Source organism: Heliconius melpomene, chromosome 13 (genome assembly GCF_056956725.1).
Source record: "Heliconius melpomene rosina isolate 202511_hmr_F chromosome 13, ASM5695672v1, whole genome shotgun sequence".
In the NCBI taxonomy this organism is placed as follows: domain Eukaryota; kingdom Metazoa; phylum Arthropoda; class Insecta; order Lepidoptera; family Nymphalidae; genus Heliconius; species Heliconius melpomene.
The window spans coordinates 16707988-16724356 of record NC_140401.1 but is presented as its reverse complement, the minus strand read 5'-3'; the positions used below and the strand labels follow the sequence as shown (position 1 = coordinate 16724356).

The 16369-nt window shown below is 30.8% G+C and overlaps 1 protein-coding gene across 2 annotated transcripts in view; it reads right to left on the bottom strand.

Annotated features, from left to right (window-relative positions):
• The window catches only part of LOC146533178 (uncharacterized), a 95129-nt gene that overhangs the window by 37149 nt on the left and 41611 nt on the right, over nt 1-16369 (bottom strand). For both annotated transcript variants that reach the window (XM_085195692.1, XM_085195691.1), the window contains exon 2: nt 10896-10942. The gene's annotated coding sequence lies outside the window, so the exon portion shown is untranslated. The remainder of the gene's footprint in view (nt 1-10895; nt 10943-16369) is intronic.

Sequence of the window (16369 nt, the reverse complement as noted above, 5' to 3'; positions counted from 1 at the left end):
CACGACTACCAAAGATAAATTCACATTAACTAACAAATGTTAATTATATCTAAATTGTAAAGTTAGTTAGCCAACAATATACTACAAAAAATATTATTTTTCGATCTAATAAAAAAACCCTAAAATATTATTTATTTAATGTTATTTTTTATTTATTAAATATTTTTTACTTTAAAAATCGCATCACATAATGCCTCCAGAATCTGGCAGAAAGTAGAGAACGGAGATGTCTTAATGGTAACGGAGTGTTTTTCCTGATTCAATCTGCTTGGCTACCATGTGCGTGAAGCTCTTTTATAACTCCTAACGAATGAATTATTATTAATTAATTAACGAATTTATAACTCAACAAAAGCCATCCATCCAATAATTAGCAACAGTAAAATACACTTAACCAAGCACCCTTTGCGAGCACTCCCACTTGGGGTTGGTATTTTAACATAATCGATATGGCATTATTGCGAATAGAAGGATAGGAACGTGGTGGAAATCCCACAATAAGTCAATATGAGGGTTGGTTAGACAGATGGCGATTCTAATTGGTTGATGTTTTTTATGTATTTTTTTATTGTGTGTCCATGTTAAAGTTAACTTAGTGGCAAATTACTCAGTTCTTTTCTTTCTAAATGTTCGATGAATCGTAAAAAAATATTTCTGTCTAGTAGTTTTACAGTGCCAATTATTTATTATTAAAAGTTAAATTTATACTGTGAAAACCATCGAATAGTTCTAGACTATGTTCGTCATAGTCGTGATCGAAAAGGAAGTAAGGGACTAAGTTTTATCTCGAAAGACGCAGTGTCACTCAAATGATCGTAATACGGAGAGCACAGGGTTTTAACACTTAGAATTTGATATATGATGCAAAATACATACAATAAATAAAAGAGAAAAATATATCTTATACTGTTAATACAATTAATATTAGTTACATCACACTCAAAGCCATGAATCAAAGATTCTTCTAGTAAATAGTAAAACACTCATGTAAACCAAATTTTGTCCTTTCGCCGGTTACTTGTATTTATAGGTCGCGTTACATACCGTAGTTACGCAATAAACTAAGCGCTATCTCACTGCTTAGAAGATGTTAGATAGATATTTTTATACTTATACACACAGCATCCCGTATATAGTGCGGGTGCGGAACTGCGGACAAACTTACTTGTAATGCGGCTCTTTACTGCATTACTTGGGAAAATGAAAATAATAATCATTTTTTTATGATTTCTAAGAAAGTATTTTTTTCCTAATTGCAGAATTAGACTTTCAAAACGTTAAATCATTTATTTTGATGTAACCCACTCTAGTTATAGACGACTGTCACTTAAAATGTATCTCGTATTATACAGAACTCTTAGTTATTTAAATGCAGACGAAGCAGCTTTTAAAATTTAGTATACACACTCAATGAGTCACGAAGCTTATTGCTATTACGAATTAACCAATTTTCGTAGTACGTACGTACCTCCTACATTCTAATCGTGATACACCATGATATAACTGTGAATCACACCATAGAATAATTCTATTGGCTTGTAACTAACTGGTAGCTTGTTGCACGTGGAGGATTTATTACTTTTACTTATTTATTCGTACTAAGTATTACTAATGAATTAACTAGAAATAGATTTAGAATTATTTCGTAGCTTGCTTAACCTTATTGTTATATTATAGTCAAATTATACAAAATCGTTGTGTCATTAATTGTAGTTAATGTGCTAATGATGTATTAAGCTATATTATTCTAAAGTTTCATCTAATTTCGTTGAGTAGTTTTTGAATTAAAGTGGAACAAACATCCATCCATTCTTATAAGCTTCCATATTTATTATATCAGTTACTCTCTGTACCAAATTTAAATACATTTTACTAGTAAAACCTAAACTTGAGTCCCAGTTACTGCTCTGACCATCCCACCCTTACCGTGGATCCATGGAATGATAATATCTACATAAAAGACACCTTTTCATCCCTTTTTTCTTCTCCTTGATTCTGATTGAGGACCCTCTTTATAAATAAAAAAAAATATGACTGACATCTCCTGTCATGGTTGTACCACTTGTTGTACCATCTTAAAAATGAGGAAAGTGGAGAACATGATGATTTTTCCATAGTTACTTTTCGTGTACCTACATAAAATAATACATATATAAACATAAAACAAATACCTAAAGTAAACTAAAAGTATTCAGCAATTAACGTTTACTTTAAATGTGCTTTTTAGATAAAAAGTCCAAAACAATGAAATAGGAAGCCTTTTGTTAGTAACTTTGGCCCCATAATTATGAATGGGTGACGCTTTGTAATATAGGCTAGGAGGCAGGAGCTAGTTTTCGAAAAGGTATGTTAATAAAATTTGTAATAATTTATTTATACTATAGTTATAATTACATTATGGGTATCGGATATGCGCATTATACAACTATTAAGGGCACTACTATACTATATGGCAGTATGGTTCATGGCTTGTTAATTTCGAATTCTAAATGAGAAAAATCACTTTCTACATAATCTCTACTAACTTAAAATATTTTATAAACTATTAAAATATATAATTCTCATGAGCTATTGTAAAAATAAAATGTATTTAACCATATCATAGATTTAAAGTTCGGTATTGGGCTCCGCCAATTAACACACAATGTTTCAAAATTAGTTTGAAAATGGAGGACGGAGTGTCTTGACACTAAGTTTTCTCTGCCTACTCTTCTGCACAAAAAAGTGAAAGCTACTTTTATTATCGTACATTAAATATTAGTTACTAGTCTCTTGTACTATAAACATTCAGTAGTAGACTCTAGCGTTTAGTAAGGTTATTAGTCAGTGTAATTAGATCCAGTCTTCACGCCTTACCGTCAACGACGAGGCGTGGGAATAATAACTTACTTAGTTACTTTCTAATAATTATAATTTATTCTGAGCAAACGCTAAAGAATAGGTTTTGAATTGAAATAGAGAAATATGGAGAGATACAAGGAGTTCAAATATTTGTATTGTAAAATACGTAGAACGTAGCCAAAAAGAAAACTAAGCCTATAACAGCCAGTATTAGAAAAGAAACAATGAAGAGATTTATTTGTTTATAAAGCAATTTTTAGTCGCTTATTCTTTCAAGCAATTTATATTCCAAATAAACAGACAGAAACAAATACAATATATAAAACATATATATTTATATATAATTTCTCAAATAAACTAGCAACTATTAAGGCATTCACAATGTATGCATATTCATGGGGTATTTGAATGGCCATTGTACTGTATGACAAATGGGGGCCTTATTCCCAGAGTCCATGTTGGTAGTAAAGTTTGGTCCAGCATTGTACCCATAGTATCGGTCTTCCAAGGCCGTTAAACGTTCAATATTTGATTTGACCGATTTAGAATATAGTAGTACTTTGGTTACGTTGTAATTAAGTTATATTATACACATAACATATATCTTTTTAGCATCACGCTATATCCAGCACATAAGTAGGAAGAGGGAAGCCTAGTGTCAAGACACTCCGTTTCCCATTAAAATACTCCCGTACCATACTTTCCGCCGAATTTTGGAGGCATTGCATGTTAAGACACATTTCGCCCAGTGCTCGTGACATTGTACGTTCAACGCCGTGACTTTTCTACCAGAGCGGGAAAATTAATAACTTCACGCTGTATCACGCACGTGGCAGGGTAGGCAGAGGGACTAGAGGGAGCCTAGTATTAAGACTTAAGACACTCCGCTTCTGACTTTCCGCCAAGTTCTTCAGAATTCGGAGAAATGAAAATTATTTAAATATATTCACCCGCGTGGGAATGGAACCCACAACTCAAACGTTGCTCCACTGCGCCACGACGGAATCTTTAACTGAATACAATTGAACAATATAAGCCCATTTTTTTAAATAACTCCATCAAAAATAGCACAGTATATAAAACTTTACTGTGGAAAATTTAACGATTAGCATACCAGACATGGTCTAAAATGTAACTGAGCACGCGAGTACACGATAAAAGTAATGGCAGTAATGCCAGTTGGATACTAAGAAAAAGAAGTTATAGATGAACGATATACACTTGTAATTTTGTTCATTAAAATAACATATTTTTTTATTAATATATTTAAGGGATAAAAGGGTAACGACCTAAGAAATGGGATGAGAATTTAATTTTTATTTTTAAATTAAAATATTACTAACAATTATTTTGTAACAAAATAAAGAACCACGTGCGTTTGAGACTATGGCGGGAGTCATCGCCACGCTTCGTCTACAAGGCAAATGAGAATTTAAAAATTACCCTGAAATTCACTTAAACGATATGAAGATACTTAAAAACTTTAAGAAATGGAATCAAAGAAAAAAAATAAAAAAAACGCAAAAAGTTTATTTAAAAGAAATTGCAGTAGTTTTTTCTTCATTTCAAATATTACTTTGTCGATTAAGGTTTTTTATTCAGTTTTTTGTTAACCATTTAGAGAAGCTTAGCGTGTTCTAAAAGTTTTCCTTTTACTACAAAATGAAACCGTTCAGGCGCATTAAAGCCGCAGATATTTTTATTATTCTTTAAATTGTAACTGAATGAATTTGGAACGTGGCTTTACTTAACAATAGAAATTGTAGATTTTTTTATCTTCACGCTGTATCCCGCACATGGTAGGGTAAGCAGAGAAAACCTGGGAGCAAGTGTTAAGATACTCCGTTCCCCATTCAGACACTTCCGTTTCTTAAAAAAATAAGTAATAAATGCCTAAAAGCTACATTTATTTAAAATCAATTCATAATGTATTTATCTATCTATTATTATTTATCTAGCATGGATAGCTTACGAAAAAATATTTTAACAATACATAAGTACTGTATTTTGTAAAAAACAGCATCTATTTTTAATAAAAATAATAAATAACTGTTTAGTTATAAGTAGTTACTTCAATACTTTTAAAAATAACTAAAGAAATGTATACAGACGATTTCACTAGAGTACTAAATAATAAAACTAAAATAACAAATAAGGTTACGAATTTGGTCACGTAAAAATCGCGGGCATAGCGACACGTCTTAAACGCAACGTGAACGTCTGTCTGTACGGGGGCTGTCTAAAAATTAAATGTATTGGAAAGGCTATAAACGTAAATAAAAGATTTTTTTTGTAGCTTCTAGCTGGAACCCGTAAATAGTAGGGTAGGCAGGGGGAACATGGGAACCTTTGTACTTTTTAACTTTTTTTTATTTTCTTAAAATTAAAAAGTCGTACAGAAAATACGCGGTGTAGAACGCTGAAATATGTGTATTACATTCCTTTCTTGTAATTCCTACAAGAACAGGAACAGACTGGTTCTTACATTTTATAGCTGACGAAAGCAAAGTTGCGGGCTTCGACTAGTATTATTATAATATATATAGACAAGTACAGTATATTTTATACAATTGTTATTTAACAAAAATGAAAGCAGAAAGAAAGCCATGACATATCTAATGCTAGTAATCTGTGGCCTATAAACATATTCTCATTCACATCCATGGCTTAAAATCCGAATTGTTTTGTTTCCACTGTATCGTATATAGTGAATATATTAATTTTTGATCCATTCAGATGTTTCGGACGATACCTTTGTTACCTGGCAGGTATTAATACGATGAATAAAATATAAGGGAGAAACAATGAAAACACAGATGTCTACAGAACACCATGTATAACCATGGGAAGGTAGAACCAAGTGACTTTTCACTCCGTTATATACTCTTTAAAGTGAATTTTGTAGGGCGGAACCAAAAAAGTTAGTAAGTTACCAATACTCGCACAAGCGGCTGTAATATTGTCTTTAAATTTATTTATTTCATTTTTATATCATCTAATCTATTAATTAATATTATAGGATAAGGCAAAGATATTAAAAAAAAATATGAAATAATCCTGTAATCATCTAAGAAATCCCGTAAGACATCTAAAGCACTGGTACTATTAATGGTGCGCAAAAAAAATATTTTTCTATAAAAATAAATCTATTAAATCCTTTTACATCGTCGTCATTTCCTTTATACCAATATATCAATTCAATAAAATATAATTATCAACTTGTTTTCTCTACAACTAGTCTATACCATATATAAGAAAATAATATTTATAGAAATAACTGTAACCGTTTTTTTTTATATTTAAATATATGAAAAAACTGTCGCGACTTTAACGTAGATCCTATATGGAGTTATTAGTTCCTCGAAAAAGTAGTACTATAATAATGACTTAAGGTAAAAACCATAATTAAAATACAGGATTATAGCGATACAAGTTTTTATAGAGAAACACGTTAATTTAAATTTTTCACCCTTTTAATTGCTATTGTTAATGATTTTAATGGGTCATAATCAGAAAAGTGGACATTTTCGAATTCGTAACGTAACTGATAAGTAACAACACTGATAATGTTTGTTACGAAACTGATGATATAAGGCATTATACACAACAAAATAAGGATATATTATACGAATAAAACTACTGTTGTTTTTATTTAATGAGACACAAATTAAAATTTTAAAGATTCAATCGTTGAATTAACAGATTATAAATGTAAGAAAACATAACAAAGTGACAATATTAACAATATAATAATGCCAGTTCGTAACGTAATAAACTTCTATTTCTAGTTAAAGATCACAAAGTTAATGATAAAATTAAATCCACTTTAAAATATATCAAAATTTGAGTCGTTATCACGGGAATTAAGTTTAATTCTTTGTAAGTGTTTATTCCGCATATCTTCATATTTAATAGGATTGGTCTTTTTAAGACGTTCTCTATATCTTTTATGTGTTTCAGCATTTGACATAGGAGCCATGACGCTTACTGAAAATAAAAAAATATTTATCAATAGATATTTAATAATATTTTATGTTTATTGTTTAGATCTTTAACAACGCTAGTACAGAACGTATTTGTTTTTAAATAAAAGCTTCACCCACTTGAACTACATATTTATTAATTCACTATCTCCAGAGAAAAAAATAGTAATTACAAAATCACAACTAATTTCAGGAAGAATAAAAAAATGTTTTTAACTAAATCGGTTAAGCCGTTTCTGAGATAAGCGTGCACAAACACATTAGACAAACAAGCAAACAGGCAAAAAACTTAAAAATCATTATTTTTGGTTACTTTACGTTATCAAAAGTCACCAATTATTTTTTTCATATGCCAGCAATTTTTTTTTATATACATATTTTCCGATGGGAACGTAATTATGAACTAGGCTTCATATTTTCTCAGTTTCGTTACGTAACGAAATATAACGCAATTGAGAATAAAGTCTGAGAAATTCTAACCTTTTTAAATATTTGCTCATAAGCCACGTGTTGCATGTGTAAGCACTGAAGTTCTTTTTTGAGATTTTGTAAAAAGAAGCAAATAACATAAACAAGAAAACGAAATTATAGAATACTTACCAAAATAAAAGCCGCGTATAACCCTGAGATGTAATTTCACGCATTCCCTCTAAAACATTTGAACCCCTCAACTGCTGCGAGAACACTACTTGTTGTAGCTACGACAGCATTGACTTTTAGAATTATGGTGCCACAATAAAAACTAATATTAAACACCATCCAAAATAATTGCATTCATAATTTAATTGTACGTTACTAGCCCTGAGTAACAAAAAAGACAATATTTTGGGACAAATTTACTTAATTCATATATATTATTTATTAAATAATATATCAATAAAAGTACTTTTGTTTAATATTTTGCATAAAGAAAAGTAATATAAACACATCTGAAATCAAATAAAACCATAAACATTCGTAACAAATCAATTTTTAAAAAGTAAAGTGGTGAATGGGACACGAAAAATTGTATGGAAGCATTTTGAAAAGTTTTTTGCAACTAACAAAAAATACTATTAATAGCCATAATAGATTTAAAATATTACAAAAATCTTTAAGTTAATAAGTAAATTTATCGTAAATGGCAAAATATTTAAATTATCTTTAAAATTGTATTTTTAAAACGCATTCAAAGTAGCGGGACAAGAAAAGACACAAAATGTACACTTTTTCTGATTATGACCCTAATATGATACTCATAATATTTTATGTATTTTGACTGTTTGTTTTTTTTTGGCCATTCGGTCGTGAGGTCCGGTAATAAATTATGTGTATGAAATTACGATATCATTATAAAATCATTGTAAAGGGCAAATGGGCTCATCCAGCTTCTCTTATCAATTACCACTAATGGCTGTAGGTTTAAGTTTCATTTTAAATAGTTTAATCGGTCAGATGGGATATCCAATTTCACTAAAGACAAAAATACAACGTGTTTTTTTTATTAGGTCCAATTTTATTAAATTGAAAAGACAAATTAAATTACTTTTATATTAAACGAAGTCATTCCAAACGCTATTGAATTGTCATTTCATATAAAAAGGTCAGTAGCCTCAATCCTCCAGGAAACTCCCTTTGACTGCATACATAGCAAACAGGAGTTTGAATGATGCAAAAAATGGTAAATGAAAAAAATAAAAATAAAAGTAATTACCGTTAATTTAAAAATGAAAATCATTTTTAAACTATTTAAAATTTTCATGACAAAAAATAACTAGTTTTTAACCTGTACAAAAATTAGAGCGTCTCAGAACAACTGTAGCTAACAAAAAAGTATGAAATACGTGGACGGCCAAACTGTATTTTAGACAGTTTTACTTGAAACATTAAAAGTAATATTTTTTTGATTCGTTTGTATAAATGATATTTAATATATTTTACACATCTAATTTTTATAAGTATTGCGGCGTTTAGCTCCGTTATACAATATTTCGAAAATTTCGTGACAATTGTAATGTCTTAAATCCACGTGCCTTGCTTACCCTCCTATATGCAGGATGGTGAGAATAAAAAATATATTTAGAGAGAGAAGTTTATAACTCCGCATTCCATTTCCATTCATGGCGTTTTAAACCATTAGACCAACATTGAAATTTGTTAGGCTGTTTTTAATACTTTACAATATTATACTCGGAGAAATAATTTTATTAATATTAGTAAAATTATAAAAAAATAAAATTATAAAATTATTGCTCCGTTCAATTTTCATTTCTCCGCCAAGTTAGAAAAATCGGCTTTGAGCTTCAGCATTCAACAGGCAACAAGTTCAAACCCTCCAAAATTAGGCAAAAAATGGGGAACGAAGTGTTAAAAAAATAAAAATAAATAATAAATAAAAAAAAAATACTCTAGTTTCAGAGGCCTAGCCTGTTATGCGAGAAAATGCCTAAAACTGTTTTTTTACAGCCAAAAATAACTATTTAGCTTAGAATAAGTAGAAAATTAAAAACAAGTGAATTGATTCACAAGCCTATAAGATACATACATATATAAATAGATAAAAAAAAACATTTAATATACCTAATTCTCGTAGAACCTGTCTTTTATAATAAGGTCAACTAACAACAACTAGTGTAACTACTAATAAAAACCACGTGTAACGTGTTTAGTACTCCCATATAGATCTACTTTTTATGTAATAATAGCATAATCGGCTTAGGTTGGTTAATGAATCATACTAGCATCGCTATAACTCTATCATATAAATTTATAAAAAATAGATAAATAATATGGGAAAATTGATAGAAAAGTGCTTTTCACTCATGTTTTTTATTTTTATATGCACCCACTTACATATTACCTTCCAGTACTCAACCCGAGTTGAGTAGAACAGCTCACATCCCGATATGGTAAAATTAAAATACGAATGTAATACGCTTTCGCTTTATTGGTTAAAAAAAACTCAACTTTTATAGGATTACTTTGTTGTCTATATGTGACAACATTTTTCTCTAAAGCTGAAAACAGGCTTCGTTTACGCTGAAATTAATATCTAAAATTCGATAGGGTGTCCGTTGTTATATAATTGTGAAATCTGACAAGAAATTACAGTATAAATATAAATAAAAATTAAGTTTGTCAATTTTTATAGCATGTACTTTTACTACTTTTGACCCATAATCAAGAAATTTGTACGGAACCCCCAGTATAAGAGTCCCACTCACACTTGATCGATTTTATTTAATATGGCTTTCTCAAGAATAGTCATATGATTGTTTACAAAGGTTAAGTTTTTGTTTAGTACCAATTTGGATGTAATATAAAGAACTAGTATAGAAGTAGAGCTACTACGAGTATATACGTGTTTATACTGTTATTATTTTAACAATACGATGAGTGTGTAATTATTTGGTTCTCACATTTACTGAGATATGTTTTTGAATAAAGAGAATTCGATATTTTAGCTAGCTTCACGCTTTATCCCGCAAGCAGGTAAGAGGAGAGAATATGATGTTAAGACACTCTATTCTTCACTTTTCACCACTATTGCTGGTTGGGTGGCGGAATTTAACGCCGTTGTCTCGTTATTTTTTCGAGTATAAATCAAACCCACAATCATCGCGTTTACATTAAAACGCTATGCCACACATTTTATATATTTTATTAAACATAATAGTGAAAAATATACGTACAAACGTATTGTAATGAAAGAAGATCGTAGGTAGATATGGTGTTGTTTGTAATGAATATTTTATGAACTTTACTTCGTAAGGGCGTAGCAATTGATTATATATGCGACGGTTGTGAGTTTGATTCCCAATTAGGGGAATAAATTATTGTAATTTTTTTTATTCTCTGATTATAAGACTTAGGCGAGCCTAAAACCTCAACCTCAACATACAATCTCTCGAAATAGGGCAGAAAGAAGGGGACGCAGCGTAAAGTAAAGAGCCCTAAAAAAAGATTTTTCGATATTTCTGCGGGCACAAAAAAAAGTGATTTTACATTTTATAGTTTCAAATAAACCAAGTAATATTTCTTGATTTAATACAGATATATAGTTTTAAAAGTATTATAAATATCAACACTCACTTCTAGGTTACACTCCACTCCACGTGATTGATGGCAAGTCTCCTCACCTGTAAACAAGTTGTACATTATTAATAATACATTATAGAGGGAAAAGATTGATTATACAAACAGTTGTTAATTTATATTATTATATAGACACGTACTGTATTTTATAAAGTAATTGTGAACATGCCTAACCTAATATCTGTGGGAATGATATGGATATTTCTTTTAGTAATGCCGAAACTATATTTATATTTAACTTAAAAATTTAAACAAGAAACTTATCAATAGCCTACTAAATTATATAAACGTTAATTGTTTCGATATGCTTTTGTCAGGTGAAAATGTCATATGTGTCATATAATGTCATATGTGTCATACACTTTTTTATTAAACTTTATCTCTACTCCCTAAAAAAACAAGAAGTAGTATATAAATTAATAGAGCAGGTATAAACATAAATGTTAAAGTAATATATGTATAACAAGCAGGAATCGAACCCATTGACTTACAAAATAGTATAGGGTAAAACCCGGATAGTTGCCTCGGACGGATACATGCCTCAGTTTCAAATGCTCTATGTTAGACGTGTTGTCAGTGTTTCTTTTTGATCATAATAAGAAGCGTCCCCCGCGTAGGACTCGGTGCCGCATCAGCTGTCAAAGTAGGTGCACGAGTTTTGTCCGTGTGAGTAAAAATCTTCCGCGACGATACTTTGACGAGCGTCAGAATTATATTGGCAAGTAATCTCCGTTAAATATAATTATAACTAATTGCGGTTTCAGTAAAATAATTATTTCTTTGATTGCATTAGAGTTTAAATTGCACTGTAATAAACGTTTTGTTGTTAAATATGTTTTATTTATTTTGTAAATAAAAAGGGCAAGTATCCGTATCAAAAAGGATAGTTGCCTTACTGTCTTTTGCGGATTATTTCCCTGGGGCAACTATCCGTAACTACACATTTTAACGAGCAAACAGGTTTTTTTCTTAGTTATTTTTTTCATTTGGTTTTACCTTTTTTTCTTGGTGATATTTTTATTGGGCTTTACTATAGTTTATCTTAAATAAAATAAATTCTCAACAGCAAAATGCCTCGCAAGTATAAATGAAAGCCAGGCGAGGTGCCGCGCCACATCAGCTGGACAGAAGATAGCTTAGCACTTGCGTTCGAAGATCTTAATAAAAAACAAAAAAGTATCAACGAAATATCCCGGATTTATGGCATAAAGTTAATTCTTATTTTTTTTGTTGTTCTACCTTTAAAATAAATAGTAATATTTTATTTTTATTTTTATACTTAATTACCATTTTGGAGTCTATTTTGTTGTAATTTTATAATTATATTGACTTTGATTAAAACTTAATGAAAGATTGTGTTCAATAACAAAAAGTGATTACTTAAATTAATATAAGTTCGTTTTTATTTGAAAAAAAAATAGACAGGCAAGTATCCCACGAACCATTTTCAACGTTAGGCTAGTATCCGCCATAGTAGGCAACTATCCCCTTTTTTAGAGGCCACATAAAACAGACTGTACTCAAAATTAATAATATTTATATTTGAAAAAATTGGCTAAGTTAGAAGATTAATATACTATGTTTAAGAACACACATTCAATAGGTAATGTAGTGGTATACATTTCTAACAAAAGAGCTTTTTCAAAAAGTGTGGCAACTATCCGGGTTTTACCCTAATAGATAGAAAAATCATTCGAACGTACATACATATGAACTAATGTATATATTTATTTCACTTGTTAACTGTAGTCAATCAGTCCAGCCCAGCATTGCACAGTAATTATGTTAATTAAAAATATTTTTAAACGACCTTGCGTTTTCTTATTGGTAAGACAAGTCGAGAATTTTTTTAAGCTACTTTATATATAGCTTTCATAAGAACTTGACTAATTACTGCAGTAAAAGTTGTATTTTATGTTAATTTAAGTGTAAAATTAACGAGTGTGAAATATGGTATTCTTTAGCTTGATTGTGTATTTCGTAAATAACAATTGGATCTTAGTGTTAAGACACTTCGTTCCCAATTTGTCACTTAATTTTAGAGATATTATGTGTTGAGTGGCGGAACTCAACTCGCTACTTTCGCGATAAATATACCTTATAGTGGAAATAGAAACTTTTGCGATTAGTCACTAATAAAGTAATATGGCATATATGGTATAATATGTGCATTTATTTGGAATTATTTCGAATTTAAATACCGAGATTAAAAATACAACTTCAAGTTTTTTCTCAACACCAAAATAGGTAGAAGGGACTTGACGTCGTATTTATAAATTGATCTCAACTCTGAGATCTATCTTGAGAGCGATGTCGTAAGTATAGTATACGTAATTTTAAAACATAAAATAATATTCAACACAAAGTAGCGGCAAACATAAGTAAAATAAAATCCAAATTTGAGATTTTACAAGTAATTTTTCATTTAAATGAACGTCTCGCATAACATATCGTGGGAACCCGTGTACACTTTTATACCTTTGTTAGTAAGCTATATGTTTAATTCAAATAATAAGCGATGAAAATTTTCAACAGTTCCGGTAAGTTTTTGGCGTGAAAAATTCTTTTTGATTTCTCTAATTGAGGTGCCTTAGCGTTTAGTTGATATGATTGACCTGTCTGCCCAGTAGGTAGTACGAAAACGTTTTTTTTATGATTTAGGTACATCAATTATATTGGTACAATGTATGTACCTTATTTATATTACCTGTATTAATGACGAATAATTACGTTTCTAGTGGCGGACTTCAACGCCCCGCTTATTCTTGTTACCAGAACAAAATATTTCTTTCCCGAGTGGGAATCGAACCCACAACCATCACGCTGTCACTCGCTGTGCCGCTACGCCACCCCAAATCAATCAATCAATAATCTATATACAGGGTGTCCCAGGAGCCAACGATAAAACGAAACCAGGTGATAGACCAAGTCGTGACAGTTATGAGAAAAATATAAAAAAAAATCTTTGTCATGTATTTTTTATATTATATTGATTTTAAAAAATATCGCAAAAACCGACACCCCGTGATGGTTTTTCAAGTCCCAGGACTACAAATATTACTCTTTCTTCATTTTTTTTTCTGTAATGTAATCATGAGTAACCCTTCTGTGAATTACAGTTTAAGATTTAAACATACCTGCATCAGTTTTCAATAAAATGTGGTGTTTTTGCCAAACATTAAATTCAAAATATTTACTACACCCAACTTTAACCGACTGTACTATAAAAAAAATGTACTACACTGTTTTTGCAAGTAACTTTAAAAGTTGGCGCATTTAATCTGGATTCCGAAATGGTACGACACTTGCTGGATTACTTCTTTGTTGAAGAGAGAAAAATCGAAATACACGATAATCGGGATGACGTTCAGCTTTTTGGTATCTTTTCCGATACATTCTAGCTGCAACATTTGCGTTACATAACCATTCTCCATGAATGAAATGCATATTGGCAATGTGTCAAAGACCGAGTATATCGCCTGCGAGACCCCGGACTCGAGCACTGTCCTTATAAGTCCTGGGTCATACCCTAAGTTGGAAAAGTTCAGGTACCTTGGATCCGTCATGCACGAGTCTGGAGGCATCGATCACGATCTCTATAAGACGGATAAGAGTTTGGACGGTATCCTGCGATCACAGACCACACCAGTGACCTCCCTAAACTAAACACTTAGCCCAGGCAACGCTTATCCGACTTAGGGGCTGTCCCAGGACTTGAAAAATCATCACAGGGTGTCGGTTTTTCCGATATTTTTTAAAATCAATATAATATGAAAAATACATGACAAAGATTTTTTTAAATATTTTTATCATAGCTGTCATGACTGTCACCTGGTTTCGTTTTATCGTTGACTCCTGGGACACCCTGTATATAAAAGGACATGTTCCCACTGACTGAGGTAAGACGCACACACAGCCGTAACCGCTGTTGGTAGAAACATAAAATTTGGACAGATGTTTATTTTCGTAATCTGGGCATACACTAACAAGGGATTTTGAAAAATTTTAACCCTAAAGGGTTGAAAGGATGGATTTTTTTTTAAATCGGCACCGATTTTAATGAAATTTGAAATTCAGACTCTTAAGAATATTTCATTGAACACGTGTTTCATGGTTTATTAGTTTTCACCCCTAAAGCAGGCAAGCAATTAACAGACGAAGCTGCGCGCGTCCACTAGTACTTTATATTATTGCACTTGCAAAATAAAATTATGTAAATATATTAATTAGTTCGCACGGTCTTGTTACACAATATGCACCGTTACATTTGGTTAAAAATATGGAAGAATAGCAATGACCTAAAATCATGATTTTTCAATCTTGCTTTTTTAAAAATGTTTGTATAATAAAATTGGCACCATAACCCTACCCAATTTCATTCGCGACGTTGCTTTGGTGGTGACTGGTGATAGTAAACGCCGCTTTACATCACATTTGTCCTAGATAAGAACCCCAAAACCACCAGCTATTATATCAGAGTTACTACATAACTACTGTGCCATATTGTACAATAAATAAATTCTAAACAAGGAGGGGATTTCCAAAGATCCCTGGACAGTACTTAATACTCCATTCACATTAACACTTGTAAGGTGAATGACATGGATCGTGCTATAAACTATACTTCACTCACTTGAGAATTTACTTAATAGATTGATGCGAATTTAGCTATGATTTCAACTTTATGTGTGTAACCTGGCGTTGCTTGCAATTTAAATAAGATAAAATAACTATCAACAATTAAAAAACTAGACCTAATAGTTTACTGTATATATGGAACTAAGCCCATTTAATATAGAATTCCAATAGTGCAAGGCCTATAACCAATTGAACATGTTCGTAATTATACATTCATCTATATTTCAATTTTTTTACCTTTCATCCCATATATCACAGGTGTGTTAGAGAGTTTGAAACACTCCGCTCTAAACTTTCCGTTCCATTTTCGACATTTGCGTGTTGAGCGGCAGAAATAAACGCCGCATCTTGTCTTGTCACTAGAGCATTGAAATTAAAATGACCCATTTCTCTGAATGCTAATCTCACCCGGTCGGTCAGTACAAAAATTGAATGGAATCTTTGGAAGTTATATCATTTACATACGAGTATATACTCTATTAATGTATGTAGAAAAAAATCAAAAGGCAAAAACTAAACAAATGTATGGAAAATGTACTACAACATAACAATTAGGTAAATGTTATTTCATGTTAAGTATTCTAACCTCAACGTATTGACGTTTGAACAGATTTTGTTGACAGACACTTAAGAACACTCCATCACAAATCTCATTTAATCGATTTCACTTGAAAAAGAAAATTAATCGATTTAACTGTCTAAAAGCAAATAAATCGATTCCGCTGTTTTATTCGATTTGATTTTAATTCGTTGCTTTGTTTTATTATTTTTTTTGTTCACTAAAAGCAGAATCGATTATTTTACTAAATGAAAATTTATAGACAATTTGAAAT